The sequence below is a fragment of the Vidua macroura genome, chromosome 2 (assembly GCF_024509145.1).
Source record: "Vidua macroura isolate BioBank_ID:100142 chromosome 2, ASM2450914v1, whole genome shotgun sequence".
NCBI classification, from domain to species: Eukaryota; Metazoa; Chordata; class Aves; order Passeriformes; family Viduidae; genus Vidua; species Vidua macroura.
This window is the reverse complement of record NC_071572.1, coordinates 66,048,176-66,066,773: the sequence shown is the minus strand read 5'-3', so window position 1 is coordinate 66,066,773 and position 18,598 is coordinate 66,048,176.

Here is an 18,598-nt window from a genome sequence, read left to right as displayed (position 1 = left end):
AAAAACCCTGTATATTGTGCTCAATATTTTTTTTCCCTAGCAGATGCATCTGACACTCCCTCCTTCTGCAAGTAAGCCAAGCCAGATGAAAAGCAAGGGAAGAACACTGTGTAACATTGTTCTTGATGAACTCTAAAAGGATCAATAAAAGTATTAGTGTAGTTGGAAAGTCTGGCCATTCTGATTAACCTGAAAGGAGCAGGCACTTCACTGATACACTTTTCAATCTTCTTTACACAGATTAAATAATACTGCTGAAGTTTGACTGCAAAGCAGAGGACAAAAAAAGAAAATTCACTTTGTTTTGCTGACATTGTTGAACACTTATCTGGCTGCTCTGTCACCATATCTTGTTTAGTCTAACATGAAACTACTCTTCTTGCCAGTGAATAAAAACTCCTCCTCAAGCATCTGACTCAGATACAATCTAAAAATAATATTCACTATCAGATATAAAACTCAGAGAGAAAAGCTATATTGAAATGGAGAAGAAATTAACATCACAAAAATTTACATCCAAGTAGCATTCAAATAGCTTCCCACACATTAAAGCAAATTTTGGATTAGTCAAGTCTACAGAAAGCTGCAATCCTTTAAAAACCATATTAAAAATGAGCCGGTCATTGACAAGGCTGCATTTGTGGATGCCATTCTGAGCAATAAGACTTTAGCCCAAGCAAAGATTTGCAAAGAGAACAACTTTTTAAAATGGCAAAATAAAATGAAGACCTTAAATAAAAGTGCATACTGAGGCTAGCGTTTCTGTCTTGGAAGCTTGGGCTCCTTTTGAGTAAGATATGAAAGAGATTTGCTTCTTTCAAAGTTTATTTTCAGGCTTGCTAACTACAAACTCTTAAAAAACTCCTAGATATGGAACAAAAGTCTTCAAATAATATAGAAAATATGTTCATTTACTTTGTTTTAATGACCATGCAGGGCAAATTTGGAAAACCTGTGTTTCAACAGAATAATTTTAAAGTGAGTAAATTTATCTGAGTAGAGCAGATTCACAGAAGACTTTTTTTTCTCCTTTTGTCCACCTGCATTAGGGTTTTGTTGGTTTGTCTTTTATGATGATTGTTAAGCTGTACATCCCAGAACTTCCTTATCTTTCATATTTTTAAAGTAATACATATGACAGAAGCAAAACAGCTTATAATATATTCACAATTATTTCCTGCTATTTACATCTTCTTGTGTGAGAGAAAATATATTTTGCTTTGGGAAAGTTTTTTGTTTTGTTCATGTGACAGAGAGGCCATGATATTAGAAATATTGCATTAAAAGTCCACAGCAGGTGAGCTATATGCATCATTAATTCAAAACAATATGACTTCTGTTCTGCTCATTGTAGAGGTTGTAGCAGTTCTGTAAATCAGTGCCATTCACATCCTAGAGAGTCCTGGATTCAGCCAGTTTGGGGGGTGGAACTACATACCCAAACTGACCCTGAGAAAGTTTTCACATAAACATGTCTGTAGGAACACAGACATAGACACATAACTAAAATTTATTGGGAAACTCTTTGGTCTCCAGTACTCTGTCAAAGTCAAAATGTTCAGGCAGAAGTCAAACCATGAAGCAATCACATCTGCTTAAAAATTTGTCCTCTGCTTTAATATTCATAGTTTACATGCGTATTCAGAAAATTACATTAGTCTGGAAAGATACTATGTGCAAGAATGGTGATGCATGTTTAAAAATCCCAAATAAATACAACTATTTATCCAAACATAACTATATATGTACATAGGTACACCAATAACCACTTTCCCAGGGAAAACTTATTTCCCTCCAGCTTTAGGCTTGCATCAATAGGGTTTCCCTCCTTTTACCTTGCCTCAACTTTCACCAACTTTGTCTTCAGTAGCCATGTGAGACATAAACCACATCTATATAACAGCCATTTGATGATAAGGGTATTGTTTGAATTCTTTCACTTATTTAATTTGAATTATTAATGCTAATTTTATCTAATTGCACATGGTTATTCTCTCTTTAAATAAAGGTAGCAGGATTCCAGTTCATTTTCCTCATCACCACTGCAGCTTTAAGCATGTCCTACAAACCACAGTGGAGTGTGCAGAAAGCTTTCCACACCAGTGCTGTTAGCAGAAAGCTACAAATCTCCACCCACTAATATTTCCTGACAACCCACAGCTTCAGTCCTAAACTAAGAAGGGTCAATTGCTGGAATAATCTCTCAATTCAGAGATTAAAGCCCTGGCAACGTAATTCCATTGCTATACAACTTCCACGTGGGGAAGGAAAGAACCTTTTGGCAGAGACAAGCACTTTCCAGAGTAAAAATGTCATTGTTTACTTCTTCCCTTTCAACTCCAGGCAGAGTCACCAAGCCTGCTATGCTTGGAGAATTGCCTGGTGGTTTGATCAGCCTGAGGCAAGCAGGAGGTGCTTGAAAGCTCATCCAGATCCATTTGTGATACCACAGTTTATTTTCTATGCAAAGAACAATTGACAGTTACTTCAGTTGATTTTTTGAGGTTTTCATGTTTAGATAATCTTTTGCACTGTTTTCCTTCAGCAGTGCAACTAGAGGAGAGAATATCAAAGTTGTTCTTTGTGCTGTGGCAAAGACTCAGATGCACAATATTTGGCCTAGCTATAGTTCCAAAATATCCTAATGTGGACATAGCTTTTACTGGCAAAAGAATACTAGTTAATGTCACAGTTTGCTGAATTAGGCTGAGCAGTTTTTTAATAATTTATACTTTTTCCATTTCTACAAGGTTTCAGCTGTCCAACAATTTTCCTAACCCAAGTGTCCTCTAAATAAATATGCTCCTCAGCAACCAAAAGCAAATCCCAAGTCAGGCCCAGATCCAGGGTAAAATTCACACCATTTAAAGTCACTTCCTAAAGAGATGGCAGGACAGAGTGAGTATTTATTTAACAGAGTATGACTGTATCTCCATTTCTGCTTCCAAGCTTTGTGTTAGAATCCTTTTATTTTGGCAGGCATACAGTAATGACTTTCTGCCATAAAATAAGTATTTCCACATTAGAAACTTTTCACTCGTCTCTCCTGAAACCTTTTCATTTCACTCCTGAATATTTTACATGGATGTGCATTGCCAAGTTGCAAAACCAACCATCTTCTTCAATTGCATTTTTCAAGATAAAACACAGGTGCAATGACGATGATAGTTGTTTGACTTTAGATAAAATGTTAGTGAGTGCTGACAACATCCTGAATCCGTGTAAATAGTTTGCATGTTTTTCTGACTTGGCACTGCCTAGAATTTGGACAGGTATGTTAAAGAATGAGCACATAACCAATGAAACAAAAGGAGTTTCATTTAAGGGTGTCTCTTTCTTGACAGAGGGCCAGAGAAAGGGAGGATGATCAGGATTTGAGCTGGTCTCTGTAATGTAGAAAAGACTCTCTAAGCCACTAGATCCTTCCACTTACATCTTCTGGGTATTCACTTCATTTATACACTTCTGTTTGTAAGTTGATGTTTGAGTGGTTTAGAAGAAGGAAAAACAACTGTCAGCTGTGCAAGCTGTAAATTTTTGGTACACAAAATCTCTTTAACTTTCTTTTAACTAGAGTCAAATCTTCCAGCCACAGAGCAGTGAAGTATAACTGGTGCAATCTTGAGACAATGAAACAGTCATAAACAATATCATATGCCAGTTCTGAGTATTGATATGAATTAATTAATCTATTTATTAGGATAAGAGGAGAATACAGGCAAAATATGAATTAGGCATCCTTCTGAATCTAGAACATTCAGGCTATTGCAAGAAGAAACTGCAATTCTAGGAACCAAACGACTAAACTGAAATTGTACCACAATTTACTGATAGTGGAAGAATAGGCTTGGGAATGAAAAGCTCTGCTGTTCAAAGAGCTGCTGAAACTGTCTTGAAGTGAGCCAGTTTGAAGTTACTAAGCCAGACAAAGTTAACCACATCAGTGGCAGAAATGGCCAGTTACTGAAAGTGTAGTAGAAGGCCTATAATGACAACATAGAATTTCTATTCTAAACACACTGGCCTCCTCAAGAGTGTTTTTGAAAACCCTCTTCCTGTTTTTCTGTTGTGCAGAACAGCGTGGTAGTGATGAAGAAACTACAAATTCCAAATTATTTACTTATTTAAGCCATATCATTTCCTTACTGCAAACACACACTGAAAAGTTTATTTCATAAAAAATCAGAAAGGTGATCTAAATGATATCTGTCTAGGAGGGCAAGGAGATGACATATCACCTAACACAATGGTGAGTTGGACACGCACAGTATCAAAATCTTGGTACTAACTTGGGCATCTTTGCATCTCCAGACCTCAGTGCAGTGAGCCAGCCCTTCTAAAATAAATTCAAACATATTTTGGAAAATGCCATTCACAATTTTTCCTTAAATCAGGTCACACAAAGCAAGAGGAGAATAAGATCCCAATCATCTCTCCTGGCCAAGCTCTGCACTAGCTCTCCAGTCGTTCCTCATTAGCCAGGACCCCCTTGGTTCACAGCTGGGAGAAGGTGCAATTAACAAAGAGCTGTTACTACCAGTGGAAAACCCACAAATTCCCAGAGGCACGTGCAATGTGTGTCTCACAAACCACACCCTTACTGACAGAGTACACTGCGTTCAAAGGCTCACAACTTCCTCAAACACTGCTTCCCCTCAGAGCATGCCAAAACAATAATCCCAGAAAAGCCAACACCCACATGAACTTTTAAACTGTCTTTTTAAAAAGAGCACATTCGTTACTAAGTTTTTTTGTCTTGCCTCTTTGTAATGATTGAAAAAAATACTGTCTTAAACCAGAATGAAAGAAACATGACAAACGGGAATTAAACTAACTTGATTACAAATTTAAATACATGAGGTAAAGTTGAACACCATTAATACCAAATGGAAAGATTTAATACCTTGATATCTACTTTTATCTACTTAGAGAATATTATCTGCACAAGTGTCCTTCAGCTTGTATTCCTCAAAATACAAGAATAAGTTTAAGAAAAAAGAGGCAAACCATAATGCAACAAAATGTGCTGATGACCTAGCTACACAAATCATTAAAAAGAGATGGTTGAATGAATAAAAATCATTAAGAAATCATTAATGACTTTGTTGTCATTAAGATAACAAAGAATATCACTGTGCCTAAGCAGTGTATAAAGTATAGAAGGTACAAGAGATGCAGCTGTCTCTGCCCCGTGCCCCAAACTCAAAAAAAAGGAGATGGCAGAACTGAAAAGATAAAGAAAAGAAGCCACAGTGGGCAAAGTTTAGAAGTAGATTCCACAGGAAGAAGAAATTTATTTCAAAATAAATGAATAAATTGGCCAACCAAAAAAAAAAAAAAAAAAAAAAAAAAAAAAAAAAAAACAACAAAAACAAAAAAAAAAAACAAACAACCCACCCCAAACTTTTCAACAGGGGAAACAGCAGCTGAAGGCTCCTACACTAAAGATGTGTGAATCAGTAGTGGAATCTTAAAGGTGAATGGGAAGCAATTGTTTGTTTTCTCCCTAATCATGAGGCCAGAAAGCATTGAACAAAACTTTCAAGAGCAGAAATGGAACATTCCACTTGTTTCTTTTTTCTTCTAAAATATTTACTTAAAAAAATAGTATGGGATTCAAAACAGCATGTATATACAATTTGTCTCTGCTACTTTCTCACAAGATGTTTACAGAATCTTAATATTGCTGCAGCATAAAGAACATTTATGCGCAACAATGTAAGCAAAATAGCTTCATTTTCTTAGAAAATCAGACCACAAATCATATACTAGTCCTCAGACAGTTCTGGTAAACCAGGTGCTTCAAAATAGTTTTATTCCATGTGCTGTTCTTCCATGTTTCATCTGGTTCAAATCCAAGTGTCCTGAGGATGGTAGTATTAAATGCACTAATATATTATCATTATATATTCATGTACTAAATAAAAAAATCTACATAAAAAATCTAAACGTGTGGGGGGGAAAGATTAGTAGATTGGAGGAAATCTCATTTTACACAAATCTCATAGCTGTTCTATGTTCACAGTTTTAATGAGTTCTAAATAATTTCCCAGAGTAAGAAAGATTAAGATTAAAAAATACAGACAACATGCAGAAAAAAAGTACAATTGTGAGACACAAAGCTGTGAGTTTAGGGAATATGAACAAAATCAGGAGGATTGTTTTCATACCCTGAAAAACTACACAAAGTGGATTTTTACTTTCGTCTTTTGGGGGTGGGTAGTGGAATCCAATCCAAAGAAAGCTATAAGTCTTAGAGTGTATCATATACCTAAACTAGGAAAAAACCAAACCTGACCATTTTAAGCAATAGTAATACTGGTAATTTCAGTACTATTTTTCATTGTAAAACAAAAAAAAAAATTAACAACTATTTATGGAATATAAATATCCATGGGCTTGAATTATTTCTTTTTTCCTCAAAGTTAATTAATTCATATATGTCATCCTTTTCCAAAAGTAATTTCAGTTTTGACAAATGCACATTCTTAATATAAAAAAGAAATTATCTAATATTCCTGAAAAAAGTCTGGATAAAAGGTAAGAGCATTTCACATCAAAGAATGGGTAGTAGAAAGTAGCTTTAATAAATGCAGTACTTTCTGTGGAAGATTTACAGCAGTGACAGAAGCTTAAATAAAATGCAGAGTCTACAGTTGCCTACTGTTACCTACACATGAAATTCTCTACGGGAGGGAAACACCAATGGAGCCCATTCTTTGATACCAAAATGAAAAAGCATAAGCAGGGTAACAACTTGTACCTGTTATGAAAGATCACACTATACACGGTATTGCTTAGAAAATGTTACTTGGGGTTAGTTACAAGAACACTTGCCAAAAGTGAATCTCAAATGGCAGTAATTTTGAATTAGCCTAAGATTATGAGATCATCAAAAATATCTCACTTCATAATTGTACTTTAACTCATTAATGAATCATGAAGTTAGATTTCAAAACTACTCATCTATGCAGTGATCAGATAAATGGAAGTGGAATAAAAACTACAAGATGCACACCACCATCATACACACTAACTACTGAACCTAACTTTATATAAATATCCTTTTGATTGTATAAAGGAAATCTGGTTCTGGGGAATACACAATCAACTACTACAGAGTTACTAACAACTGGGTTTCGCATACATAATGTTAATTGATCAAACTACTGAGGACAAGTTAATTCTATATGTAAATTACTGTGAAATATCATATACCGTTTATCCTTTACATTTTGAATTTTCTCCAATCTTATAAGCCTTCTCTCTTACTGAGCATCATAAATGCCGATATTTCTAATTTCCTGATGCATATATTCAGTTGAAACATGAGCATTTTTACATCCCCTTTAGGCTAAATTAGCCCTGTGAAGGGCCATGGCAGCGGTAGCTGGTATTGTTTACTGTGGAACCCAGGCTTTCCAGAGTAACTGGAAGAAGCTACACAAGAAGAAACATGATAACTTTCAGATTACTGGCAAAGCTCTCCACTCTGTGCTCAAGAAGTTCTAGCAGTGAATTTCTGAGAGGCAGCATGGCATCATGACAAAGGGAATAGCAAAGATCTGCTCCTGGGAGGCTGTGACAAAAGGATGGAGATACCTCCAGAGCAGTGGTGATCCACCAAGGAGGGATATTTTTGTATACTCCATCTTCCCAGTAAGTAACCCTAATAACATCAAGGCCATATTGCTTCTAGTGCAAACGCAGTGGATACCCACAACAAAATGTAACCTGCAGCTCCTGATTCTTTCTTAACAACTGGAAAAGAGATGCTGGCTCAGAGATGACTGGGGACAAGAAACCAGTGCAAGTCATTAACTCTGGGAGACATCTATTTTATTGAAACATCCTGGAGACTGTTTCAGTCTCACACCAGGGACAAAGATACAAAAGAAAAGTTCTTGGGGGACACCAAAGTTGTAAAATACAGTAAGCTATGTCACAAAGAATGAAAATAGTTGTGGTTTACATTCACAACATTTTTAAAGGATATGAATTATTGAAGACCTAGACAATAAAAGTAAACCAAAAATATATAACACTCAAATTGCAAAACTTATTTACTAGTACTACAAATAGCTGTTGCATTTTTTATACCTACAGATGTATCAAAATATAATCAATCTAAGCAGACAAATCAATACTAGGTTTCATTTCAGAACACTTAAGCTTAACACAAAAAACATATAATACAAAGCCTTGTCATTAACAAATAGGGTTGATAGTCATAACATATGGCCTTACTACAGTGGACACCACTGTCCAAAAAAATCAAAAGTTACAACTGACACATGAAATAATAGAAAAACAGAACAAAGAAGCAGCCTCACCCCAAAAGGAAAATTAATCTTAAAGAAAAAACAGATTAATCTCAACAAAACCAGATACTGATAAAAATGAAAATCACAGAAGTTTCAGACTGATAAGCGATGCAAATATGAAACTCAACATCATATCAACATAATTATCATCTTTTGTTTGACCCAATTAAAGAGATCATAAACATCCATCTTTCTTTTAGGAATTAAAATAAGAACTTTACTTAGTCAAATGGCAAATCAACTCAGCAGAAATTCCCTAGGAAAAATTTAATTAGACTTTTCTTTTACTTTAGAATCTGTTGTGCATCAACATAATGACTGGTAAAACTAGACACAAACAACAACCAGCTTAACCTAGGCTGGAATTGCAAGCATATTATTGTTCTCATAATTATGTGGATTTTGAATGACATGATCTGTAAGAAAGACTAAAACTAAGACAACAACCTAAATATATTATTTCAGATAATATTTTACAAAACTTTTATCTTTATAGGCCACTGTTATCAATTGACATTACAAGTGTATAGAAAAAATACTCTCTGTTCTGGTCTAAGTACTAAAAACAATTGCTCTGCATATCAACATCTGTAACAGCTTGCTGGCACCCTCTTCAAAATCTGGGGTGGTGCAAGGGGAAAACAATACACAGTCCACTCAACTCGTGACTGAGGTTCATTTGTTCAGCAGCACTATGACTACATAAGCCATCCTAGTCAGTACAAAAATAAATAAAATAATTAGCAAAGAGGAGAAGAAAAAGTCTGTGGCACCTGTCACTACAATCTCTCAATGCTAATAATTCAGTTCACTTCTAAATGTTAACTTATTTATTATACAAACTGATTATTTCACTTCCTATAGAGGAACTTACACATGCTAGCTACATTTTTTACTACATGTAATTAACTAAGTCTGTAGAAAAAGTCAATATATTTCATAGTTTCATATTAAAGATTTAACTTATAGAGTGAGAGAGGTCAAATACCTCACTTGACTCATATTACCCTGAAGGAAAATAAGCAGAACTAAAGCATTTAAACATTAGATTTTTGGTCAGCAGTCCAGACTTAGCTAACCAAACCAAACAAAACAAAAATTACAAACCCCAGAAAAACAAAACAAGCTAAAACCAAAAATATGCCACTGTGCCAAACCAGAGACTTTTCAAAGGATTTATTTTTTTTTTACAATTTCCCACAAGAAGTGTAATTTCTATAATTTTCCCAAGTCAAGATTAAAGTAATTCTCACAATACAAAAAATGTGGCATTTGATCCATTTGATGACAGAAATAAAACAATATACAATATACTTAAATAGCTAAACTACAAAATAAATATTAGATAAATAGCTAGATAAGCACAGCCATGTTTCAGCTTGGCCACATGTTAAGTTTGAAAGGTCTGTTGAGTTTCCACGATGCAGGACTCTCAGATTACTGGTGGAATCTGTCAGAGTACATGGATTAGTGTCTTTTTCCATTAATATGTTTTGCTGAATATGACATTTTCAAGAAAATACATGTGCGTGAAGCTGCACATGACACATGAGAGGATACAGCAGGGAAGCTGATACAGAAAGAACACATTCAGTGTTTAGTAGGGCCTCTTCCAGAATGTCTGGTGGCAGCACTACCTGTTTAATGCCAAGTTTAATGCCCAACCAATTCAGCTGTTTATTTAGTGAGAACTGCCAACAAAGATATGAACATGATAAACAGTAGTTACTTGTGCAGTTTGGAGAGCTGCCTGCTGGGAGTGGAAGTGATGCAAACAAGACTCAACAGACTATGAAACAAGCATTGGAAGACAGTTTTAGACATAAATTTGTATTTGGGGTTTCATGGATGTTAGTGGCTGAATGTGATTTCAACACTCCTAGCTGCAGTAAAGCAATTGTTAATAGATTATCAAAATTCACTAGGTATAAATCAGTAATTGAGGGTATTGAATTACTTCAGTCTTTAAATTACAGATGTTAATTCTATGCATATACTTCCATATTCTCCAATTAATGTACTCTCCATATCTATTAATAACATCTCCTTTTCTGTCATTAAAATAGATGTAGTTAGCAATGTAGGAACTAGCTGTTCTCTGAACATTGTCTCAAAACACAAGTCCACACAAGCATAATACGCAATCCAAATTCTACATGCCAAAGGGAAAACCAAAAAAGATTACTGCATAGCTTAACCTGCATAAAACTGCGAAGGTTAACTCTCAAAGGTTAAAAGTCTTTGAGGTCTTAAAGATTCAAGACGTTTTGACCATGGCTGGCACCATATTAGACTGTGTCAGAGGAATTAACCAGGACAGTCCTATCTGGGAAGTAAATTAGTACCATACAGACAGCTTAGAAAGGAAAAGGAACAACACATGAGAGAAGCAGAGAAAAAGTTTGCCATTAAATGGTGAGACAATGAGTCAAACCTCAGACATTCCACTTTGGGCTGATATCTCGTCTTTCTTGTGGGGCTTATTCCTTAGGGGCTTTTTTCTATCAGTCCAGCGTGTCAGGAGAAAAAAGTTTAGAGCAGCAAGAACCAGCCATCAGGCCTTGGAACCTTGAGCCCTTCCCAAAAGAAACAAGACCTCTATGTTATTTTAGGATTGCTTTTTAAACAAATGATTTTGCAACTTTAAAACAAATCTCAAAGAGCATACCTTAACATTTAATGAGAAAAAACATAGAAAGAATAACGTCTTCATTAGTTCAATCAGTTCTCAAAGGAAGTGACTATGGTAAAAAAAATAGAAAAATTATATCTATGTGCATAAATCCCTCTGTCACCATTTTTTCTCCTATCTCAGTATTTCCAAGTCACTGTAAATCACCACACCATAATTTCCCTGAAAATTGAGATATTACCTAAAAACATAAAAGTTTTGAAATTATTTGAAAGCAAGTCAGGAAACAGAAAAATATGTCACCTCTTACTCCTTTTGGAGCAGCACATTAAGGGCTGCAATCTACAAGGCATGAAAAATGTTATTATCATTGTCATGTGGGATTTTTTTTTTTTTTTTAATATTAACATCCATAATGTTCTTTGCCATAGTATGGTTCCAATTCTATTATTCATATATTACAGACAAAAATACTAAAGAACAACCATGGTTCAATGTTAAGGGCTTCTTGAGGTGAAGTACAGCATTCCAAAATTCACCCTCAAAAAAACATGCTAAAATAACATGCAGACTCTATAAAATAACAGCTTTTCTATTATTAAACATTACCACCTTAATCCAGCAGAAGGCACCAATTCTTAACAGAAAGAGCAAAAGCTATTTCTGCTCCTGCCACCTTTCCCCCTTCATTCCTTTTATAGTTCTAAACCCTGGAGAGGACAGAAGTAATTAAAAAATGAGCTTGCTTTACTTGCAGCTTTGTCAGCATCTTACTCAGGTGACAGCAATATACTGCTTTTGAGTGTTTTTTGTTTGGTTAAAAGGGAAACCAAATGTAGGCGTTGTTTACATATGGAGTAAATTTAACCAATGATGATTAAATAAGGAAAAAATGGAGAACATTCAAGTCCTTTCTCACAAGATTATATTTTGTCACAAACATCATACGCTATTTTTAGGTGAGCAACAATGCTTTTAAGTTTTTGATCTCTCTTTAAATAAGATAGCAGCTGGCTTAGCGCACCTGTATTAAAAACATGAGGATGCCAATGTCCAGGTTATTTTCAGAAACAACTCAAAGATGAGCAAAAGCATTAAGAAGAATCTTAAGATGACTTGGCTCTTTTAGTATCTTCACTGTTGACAACTGGAACGTGCCAAAACCATGATATTAATTAATGTTACATTATTTCTCAACAGATAAGCTAAAGGAGTTTTTAGAACACCATAGAAGCAAGCAGGGCGCTTAGATGTTCCTAACTTTTCCTGAAATTAACCCCCACAGCTTTTTTAAAAATTCTAAAAACACCAACCAACAAGTTAACAGGGGAAGATATTTGTTAGCAACCCACAAAGATAATTCTACTTTTTTGACTTAGGTTACAAAGTAAAATGTAAATCTCAACTTTAAATAATCACTAGAAGAAGAGAATCTGATCCTCCCATCATCATGCACATACCCACGTCAAAAACTCATCACGTCATAGGTATGCCACTATGTTGGATTTCTGTTGAAGTGACACTTACAGGCATAATTTATCATTTAAAGATTCTGGAAACATGCTGCAAACATAGAAAATATAGTCAAGATAGTCAAAGAGCCCTTGCTGTGCTCTGTCACTGTACCATACACTAGAAGAAAACATGCTACATCATCTTAGTTGTACCAACAGCTACATTTGCACAATTGTTTCTGCATTACTTCTTGTTAATAAAGGCAAGATGACAGAAGTAACAGGCAGGAGAGTGGCATCCACCGTCCTCCAGCAGTCTGCCAGCTTCGCACACAAGCCTGCTTCTTTGCAGCTTCGTTCTTCGCCTCTTGCAAGCTACCGCGATCTCTGGCTGCCGGAGGCGAAGAAGTGGCTACTTCGCGCACAGATGACAGGAGTGGCAGCGATGCCTTCCGGGGCGCCGCTTCTGCCGAAAGACGCCGGGAACCGGCGCTTCCCTTCGGCCAGCTCCGGAGCGCTGCGTTCTGCTTCTCTAGTCGTCTGCATCTTAGCCAAAAGCTTTTCCGCTACATTTCACAAGGAGAAAGCCTACCAGCACTGCTCACGTTCGCCGATCTTGCCCAGAAATGGGATTTGCTGCTCATGTCAAGGACACTGCACTTTCCTGGGCAAGCTGCAAAGTGCTGGCAGATGGCCGTGCTCTCTGCCCACTCCTGCCCAGCTCTTCGTAGTAGCGGGCACATTCCAGCCTGGCGAAGGCAAAAGACCTCGAGAGCTGTCATGCTGCATTAGGAGAGCTGAGATGCTGAAAAGCAGCAAAGCTGAACAGCCTGGCTGTTATAAATAGAGGCGAATAATTTGTTCAGCCTTTCGAAGGTCAATAAGAAATTTATTGATTACAGCAAGTGATGGCAAGCAAACAGCGCTGGGTGTAGCCAGGGAGTCCCTGCTCCGCGAACGGCTCATACCGTTTCCCCCTTCCCAGAGTCTTTTTATACTCTCTTCCTTCCGTGTCCGCTGTATCTCTGGATGTACTCTGCGCTTGCGCCCTCTGTTGCTAGGGGGTCTTCTTCTACTCTCTGGTGGTCGTTGGAGGAAGGCTCCTCTCTTCTTCCTCGACGAAAGTCCACGACCCTGTAATGGTCTTTTCCATATAAGGTTATATGTTATATGCATCTAAGCTCAAATCTTGTTACCTACACAAGGCTTCCCCTTTGGCTTCCTGTTATTTACACAAGGCTTTCCCCTTTTTGTCCTGATGAACAAAGAGTCTTTTCTAACTTATCACAATCCCCCCTTTTCTTTTTCTTTATTTTGTTCATCAAACCTTTTTAATTCTTGTAAGCTAAGGGCTAAGGTTTCATTAGTCTCAGGATCCTCTGGTATGGGTTCATATTTGGCCCTTATCAACGTGCGGTGAGCAGCCTCTAGTCTCCTCTTTACTACGTCTATGACCTTATTAAAAATACACAGGCCAAAGGTTAGTCCTAAAATCAGTAAAATTAGGGGTCCTGCAATTGTGGATAATAGGGTAGTCAGCCACGGGGAACTGTTGAACTAGGTTTCATACTAACTTTGTTGGGCTTCTCTTTCCCTTTTTCGTTTCTCTAATTTTTCTCTTAGTTTTGTCATTGTATCCCTGACTACTCCTGTGTGATCTGCATAGATACAGCACTCCTCTTTGAGTGCTGCACATAGCCCCCCTTGCTGTAGGAGCAGGAGGTCCAATCCTCTCCTATTTTGCAAAACCACTTCAGATAGGGATCTTACCGATTTCTCTAAGGCTGATATCTATTGCTTTATTCGCTCTAAGTCTTCATCCACTGCTACTCTTAGAGAGTGAAATTCTTTCGTTTGTTTTACTAAGGAGGTCACTCCCATGCTTACACCCGCTCCCCCCATGAGCATTAAAGCAGCTACTGTAAGTGTAGTAAAAGGTTCTCGTTTTTTTAGATGGTGTGCTGGGGTAGTTTGTAGGTTATATACATAGTCTAGAGGGTGATAGATAATTTTTGGGATTATGACGACTTGTATGCAGTAATCTGAGGTCTCATCGAAAATTTCCAGGGAGATGCAGAGTGTGAGTCCTCTTTTTGCACAGATCCACTTTGTGTTCTTAGCAGGGAGTAACCACTTGGCTGGCTTATCTTTTCGTTTTGCTGTAGTTATTATTTCGCACAGGAATTCCATGTGCTGGGGCACTTGGCCAATGCATCTCCCCTTCCCTGTTACTGAAGCCAATGTGATTCCTTGCCCCCGCGAATCTTTCTAATTACATGAAGGGGGGTTACTGCCATTTGCACGTCTCGCCTTTTCTGATATTCTAACAGCTTCGTAAATGGGGGTTTAACATCAAAGCAAAGCTAACAATGCTCTGTAAGCCGGGGGTTAGTTACATTCAAGACCCGGTACGCTCCCTCTACTAGCTTCTAAAGGGTGTTAAATCGAGAATCCTCGCTAGGGCGTGCTATTGTCTGGGTAACAACCGTTGAGTATTCTGTTTCTGTGTTACTTTGATTATTGATTATTTCAACATAACTTGGCTCTCTGTCTTTAGCTATTACCGGGTTAGGGCCTACTGGTCGGGTATCTGGTGAGATCGGCTCCTTCATTATGGTGAACATGTTGCTTCTGTCCTTACCGGGTTCCACGTACTGAAAACCCCACGTCCGTCCCACTGTCTATCTTGGATCTGATGGTTTAGTTACATTCAGATACACAAATTGACAATTCCCCTGATTGACTATGCCGCCCGACCAGTCCTTCTGTGGAGCTTTACAGCCGTAGGGTCCCCAAGAAACATTAAGCCATTGATCTCCTTCTACTGATTAATCTGATGCTATTGTTTCACAGCCCCAATGCCCACAGAAGTATTCCCTGGGATAATTGCAATATCCCTTTCCTGGATTTGATGCTGGACACATATAGAAACCTATTTTATTTAGACATGGTTCGATGGGGGCCAATGTGCATAGTGACGATGTAAAAGTAGGAGATCTGGATGATATCCGAGTTTGAATTTCCTTCCCATCTACTCGGGTTAGTATCCATTTAAAGGGTTGATGTGAAAATTGAGAATATCCTCCTGGCAATAACATAACCAGAGTTACAATAATGATAACTTGCCAAGGAGGATGGAGTCTTGTTTTTGCACTTAACTCATAATTCCCCACCATTCCCCTTTTAGCTTGTTGCCCTTTGTGTCTGCCCGGGGTGGTTGAGTTGGTACCTTTGGGGAGATTATCAATACTTAGTCGGGAGTATTTCTGTATTATTCTACTTGGGATTGGGAAGAGCCTGGTTCTTTCCCCTATGCCTCTCCCGCCGACTCGGGTGCTTCGAGCCGCGGGGATTACTATCTTCTCGGCAGCAGCGGTACTCTCTAGCGCATCCATTCTCTTTTCCCCTTCTAGCTTTATACTGCTCCCAGTTCTTATCCTTGACCGGGGATAAGTCACACGGGACTTCTCTCAGTTCTTTCTGACAACACCGGTTTACAATATGGGCAACAAAGGGGGCAGGTTCATTCAGGTGGAAACAAGAGTTCTCAGGGTTAAGCCCTTTTCTGTAAACTTTCCACCTCCCTTGGATTTGAGCCTCACCCACTTATTCTTCAATTCCCTTAACTCTAATATGATTCTTGTTAATCCTCGCTCTAGCTCGTAGCAGCTGGAGCAGATCCCAGTAGGTGGCTTTCCTTTGCAACAATGGACCCACTACCATTCTTGGCAAGTTTTACAAACAGGGCACACAAAAGGATAACATTTCTTTACATATTATTCTATAATCATCAGCCAAGGGGTAAGTGTCTCTTTTCTGTTCCTTTTCTTGGTCTATTTGGATTACCCACACTGAGTCCGTTAGTCTTTCTTCAAGGTGACCTTCAGGTTTCCAGGTTGGCTCATTACTTTCTAATGGTCAGCCGTAGTGATCGGTCTTTTAACTCGGCTTGCGTGGGTCCATCCCTTCTCGGCGGTCTGAATTGCAGTCTCTGTGGTGAGTAAAACAATGAAGGGGCCTTCCCAACGAGTTGTTAAAGAATTTTCTTTCCACAATTTAATGAGTACTCTATCTCCAGGTTTAATCTTATGTATTGTTAGGTCTAACGGAAGTCTCTGAGTTAACAGCCCCTTTTTCCCTCAATTCTCTCCTTCTGTTCATAATTTGTACAATATAGGTATTGATCTGAGAATCTTTCAAACAAGGGTGATCTACAGGGGCCTCCATGTCATAGGGCATTCTGAATAGCATTTCAAAAGGGGATATCCCCACATCAGTGCGGGGTTGAGTGTGGATATTTAATAGAGCCAAGGGCAAACACTTGACCCAAGACATCTTTGTTTCTAGCATTAATTTAGTTAACTGTTTCTTGATTTCCCTATTCATCCACTCCACTGTCCCGGAACTTTGCGGGTGCCATGGGGTATGGTACTTCCACTGGGTCCCGAGGGTGGTGAGAACATCTTTTGCTATTTTTGAAGTGAAGTGGGGGCCTCTATCAGAATCTAAGATTTCTATCATCCCGCATCTAGGTATGATTTGTTCTAAAAATATCTTAACTACCGCATGAGATGTTGCTCTGGCGGTGGGGAATGCTTCTACATAGCGTGTCAAGTGATCTATTAATATCAACAAGTACTTGTATCTCCCTATTTTGGGTAGTTCAGTAAAGTCTACTTGTATATGAGAGAAAGGTCTTTGTGCTAACTCTCTCCCACCCATTGGTCTCTCTCTTTGTTGCTGCTTGTTTACCTTTTGACAGGTCAGGCAGCGTTGGGTTACCTGTTTAGCCAGAGTATAGATCTCTATACACATGTATTTGATGGCAAACTGATCAACTAAGGCCTGGGTGCCCCAATGGGTTTTATCATGTATAGCCTGCAGGATTCTCATGGCTATTCCTTTCAGGAGTACTTCTCGACCATCGGGTAATACCCACTTGCCTTCCTCTTTTTCCCGTATTCCCATTTGGTCTAATTTTTCTTTTTCTTGTACTGTGAATGTTAATAAATATTTCTTTGAGCCATGATACCAGCAATGTTTCTTTGGGGGGTTACCACAAACACATCTGATGGAATAATTTCCAAATATTTTCTAACTTGACCAACATGGTGTTGTTCTTAAATCATCCCCACAAGTGGAACAATCCTCCCTTTGTGTAACCTCAATCTTATGTTTTAAAGTCAGTAGCGCAGCTTTCTTGGCCTCTTGATCAGCTAAATTGTTTCCCCTAATGGGGGCTCCTATTCCTGTTTGATGGCTACGGACATGCACCACTGCTATCTTTTCTGGATATCTGAGGGCTTGTAAAACTCGTCGGATTAGCTCCTCATGTATTAACCCCTTTCCTTGTGAGTTAATTAATCCTCTCTCTTCTTAAATTTTACTAAAAGTGTGTACTGCCCCATAAGCATATTTAGAATCAGTGTAGATGGTTCCGGATTTTCCTTTTAATAATTCTAATGCTCTGAGTACTGCATATAGTTCACATGCTTGTGCTGACCAGCTAGGGCTAAGGGGGCCAGATTCTATTATCCTGAAGGCTTTTCTATCCACCACAGCATATCCGGATTTCCGCTTCCCCTCAACAACCCGGGAGGATCCATCCACATATAACCGGGCCCCTGAGGCTAGTTCTTCCTCTTCCAAATCTGGTCGTATTTTGGTTTGTTCTTCAATTTGTTGGAGGCAGTCATGTCCCACTTCAGTAGTTGGTTCCCCGTATAGGAATTGAGCAGGATTTTGTAAACTGGTAGTTTCTATAGTCAATTTAGGGGATGATATTAGGATGCCCTCATATTTTAGCAGCCTGGCATCTGTTATCCATTTTTCAGCTTTTTGTTGCAAACCTCCCCGGATGTTATGAGGGGATAAGACCCGCAGCTCACTTCTAAAGGTTATTTTCCCTGCTTCTTCTACTAAGAGTGCAGCAGCTACTATTACTTGTAAGCAGGTGGGCCACCCTCTATTAACGGGGTCTAAAAGTTTGGAGAGATATGCCACTGGTTTTTTGTTCCCGGCCCAGTCCTGGACCAGCACCCCATATGCAGTTCCCTCTTCCACATTAATAAATAGGAAGAATGGTCTTTTTAGATCAGGGAGACTGAGCACTGGTGCATTTACCAATTCAACCTTTAGGGCCTTTAGTCGGTCCTCATCCTCAGGTGTCCACTTGAGTAATCCTTTCT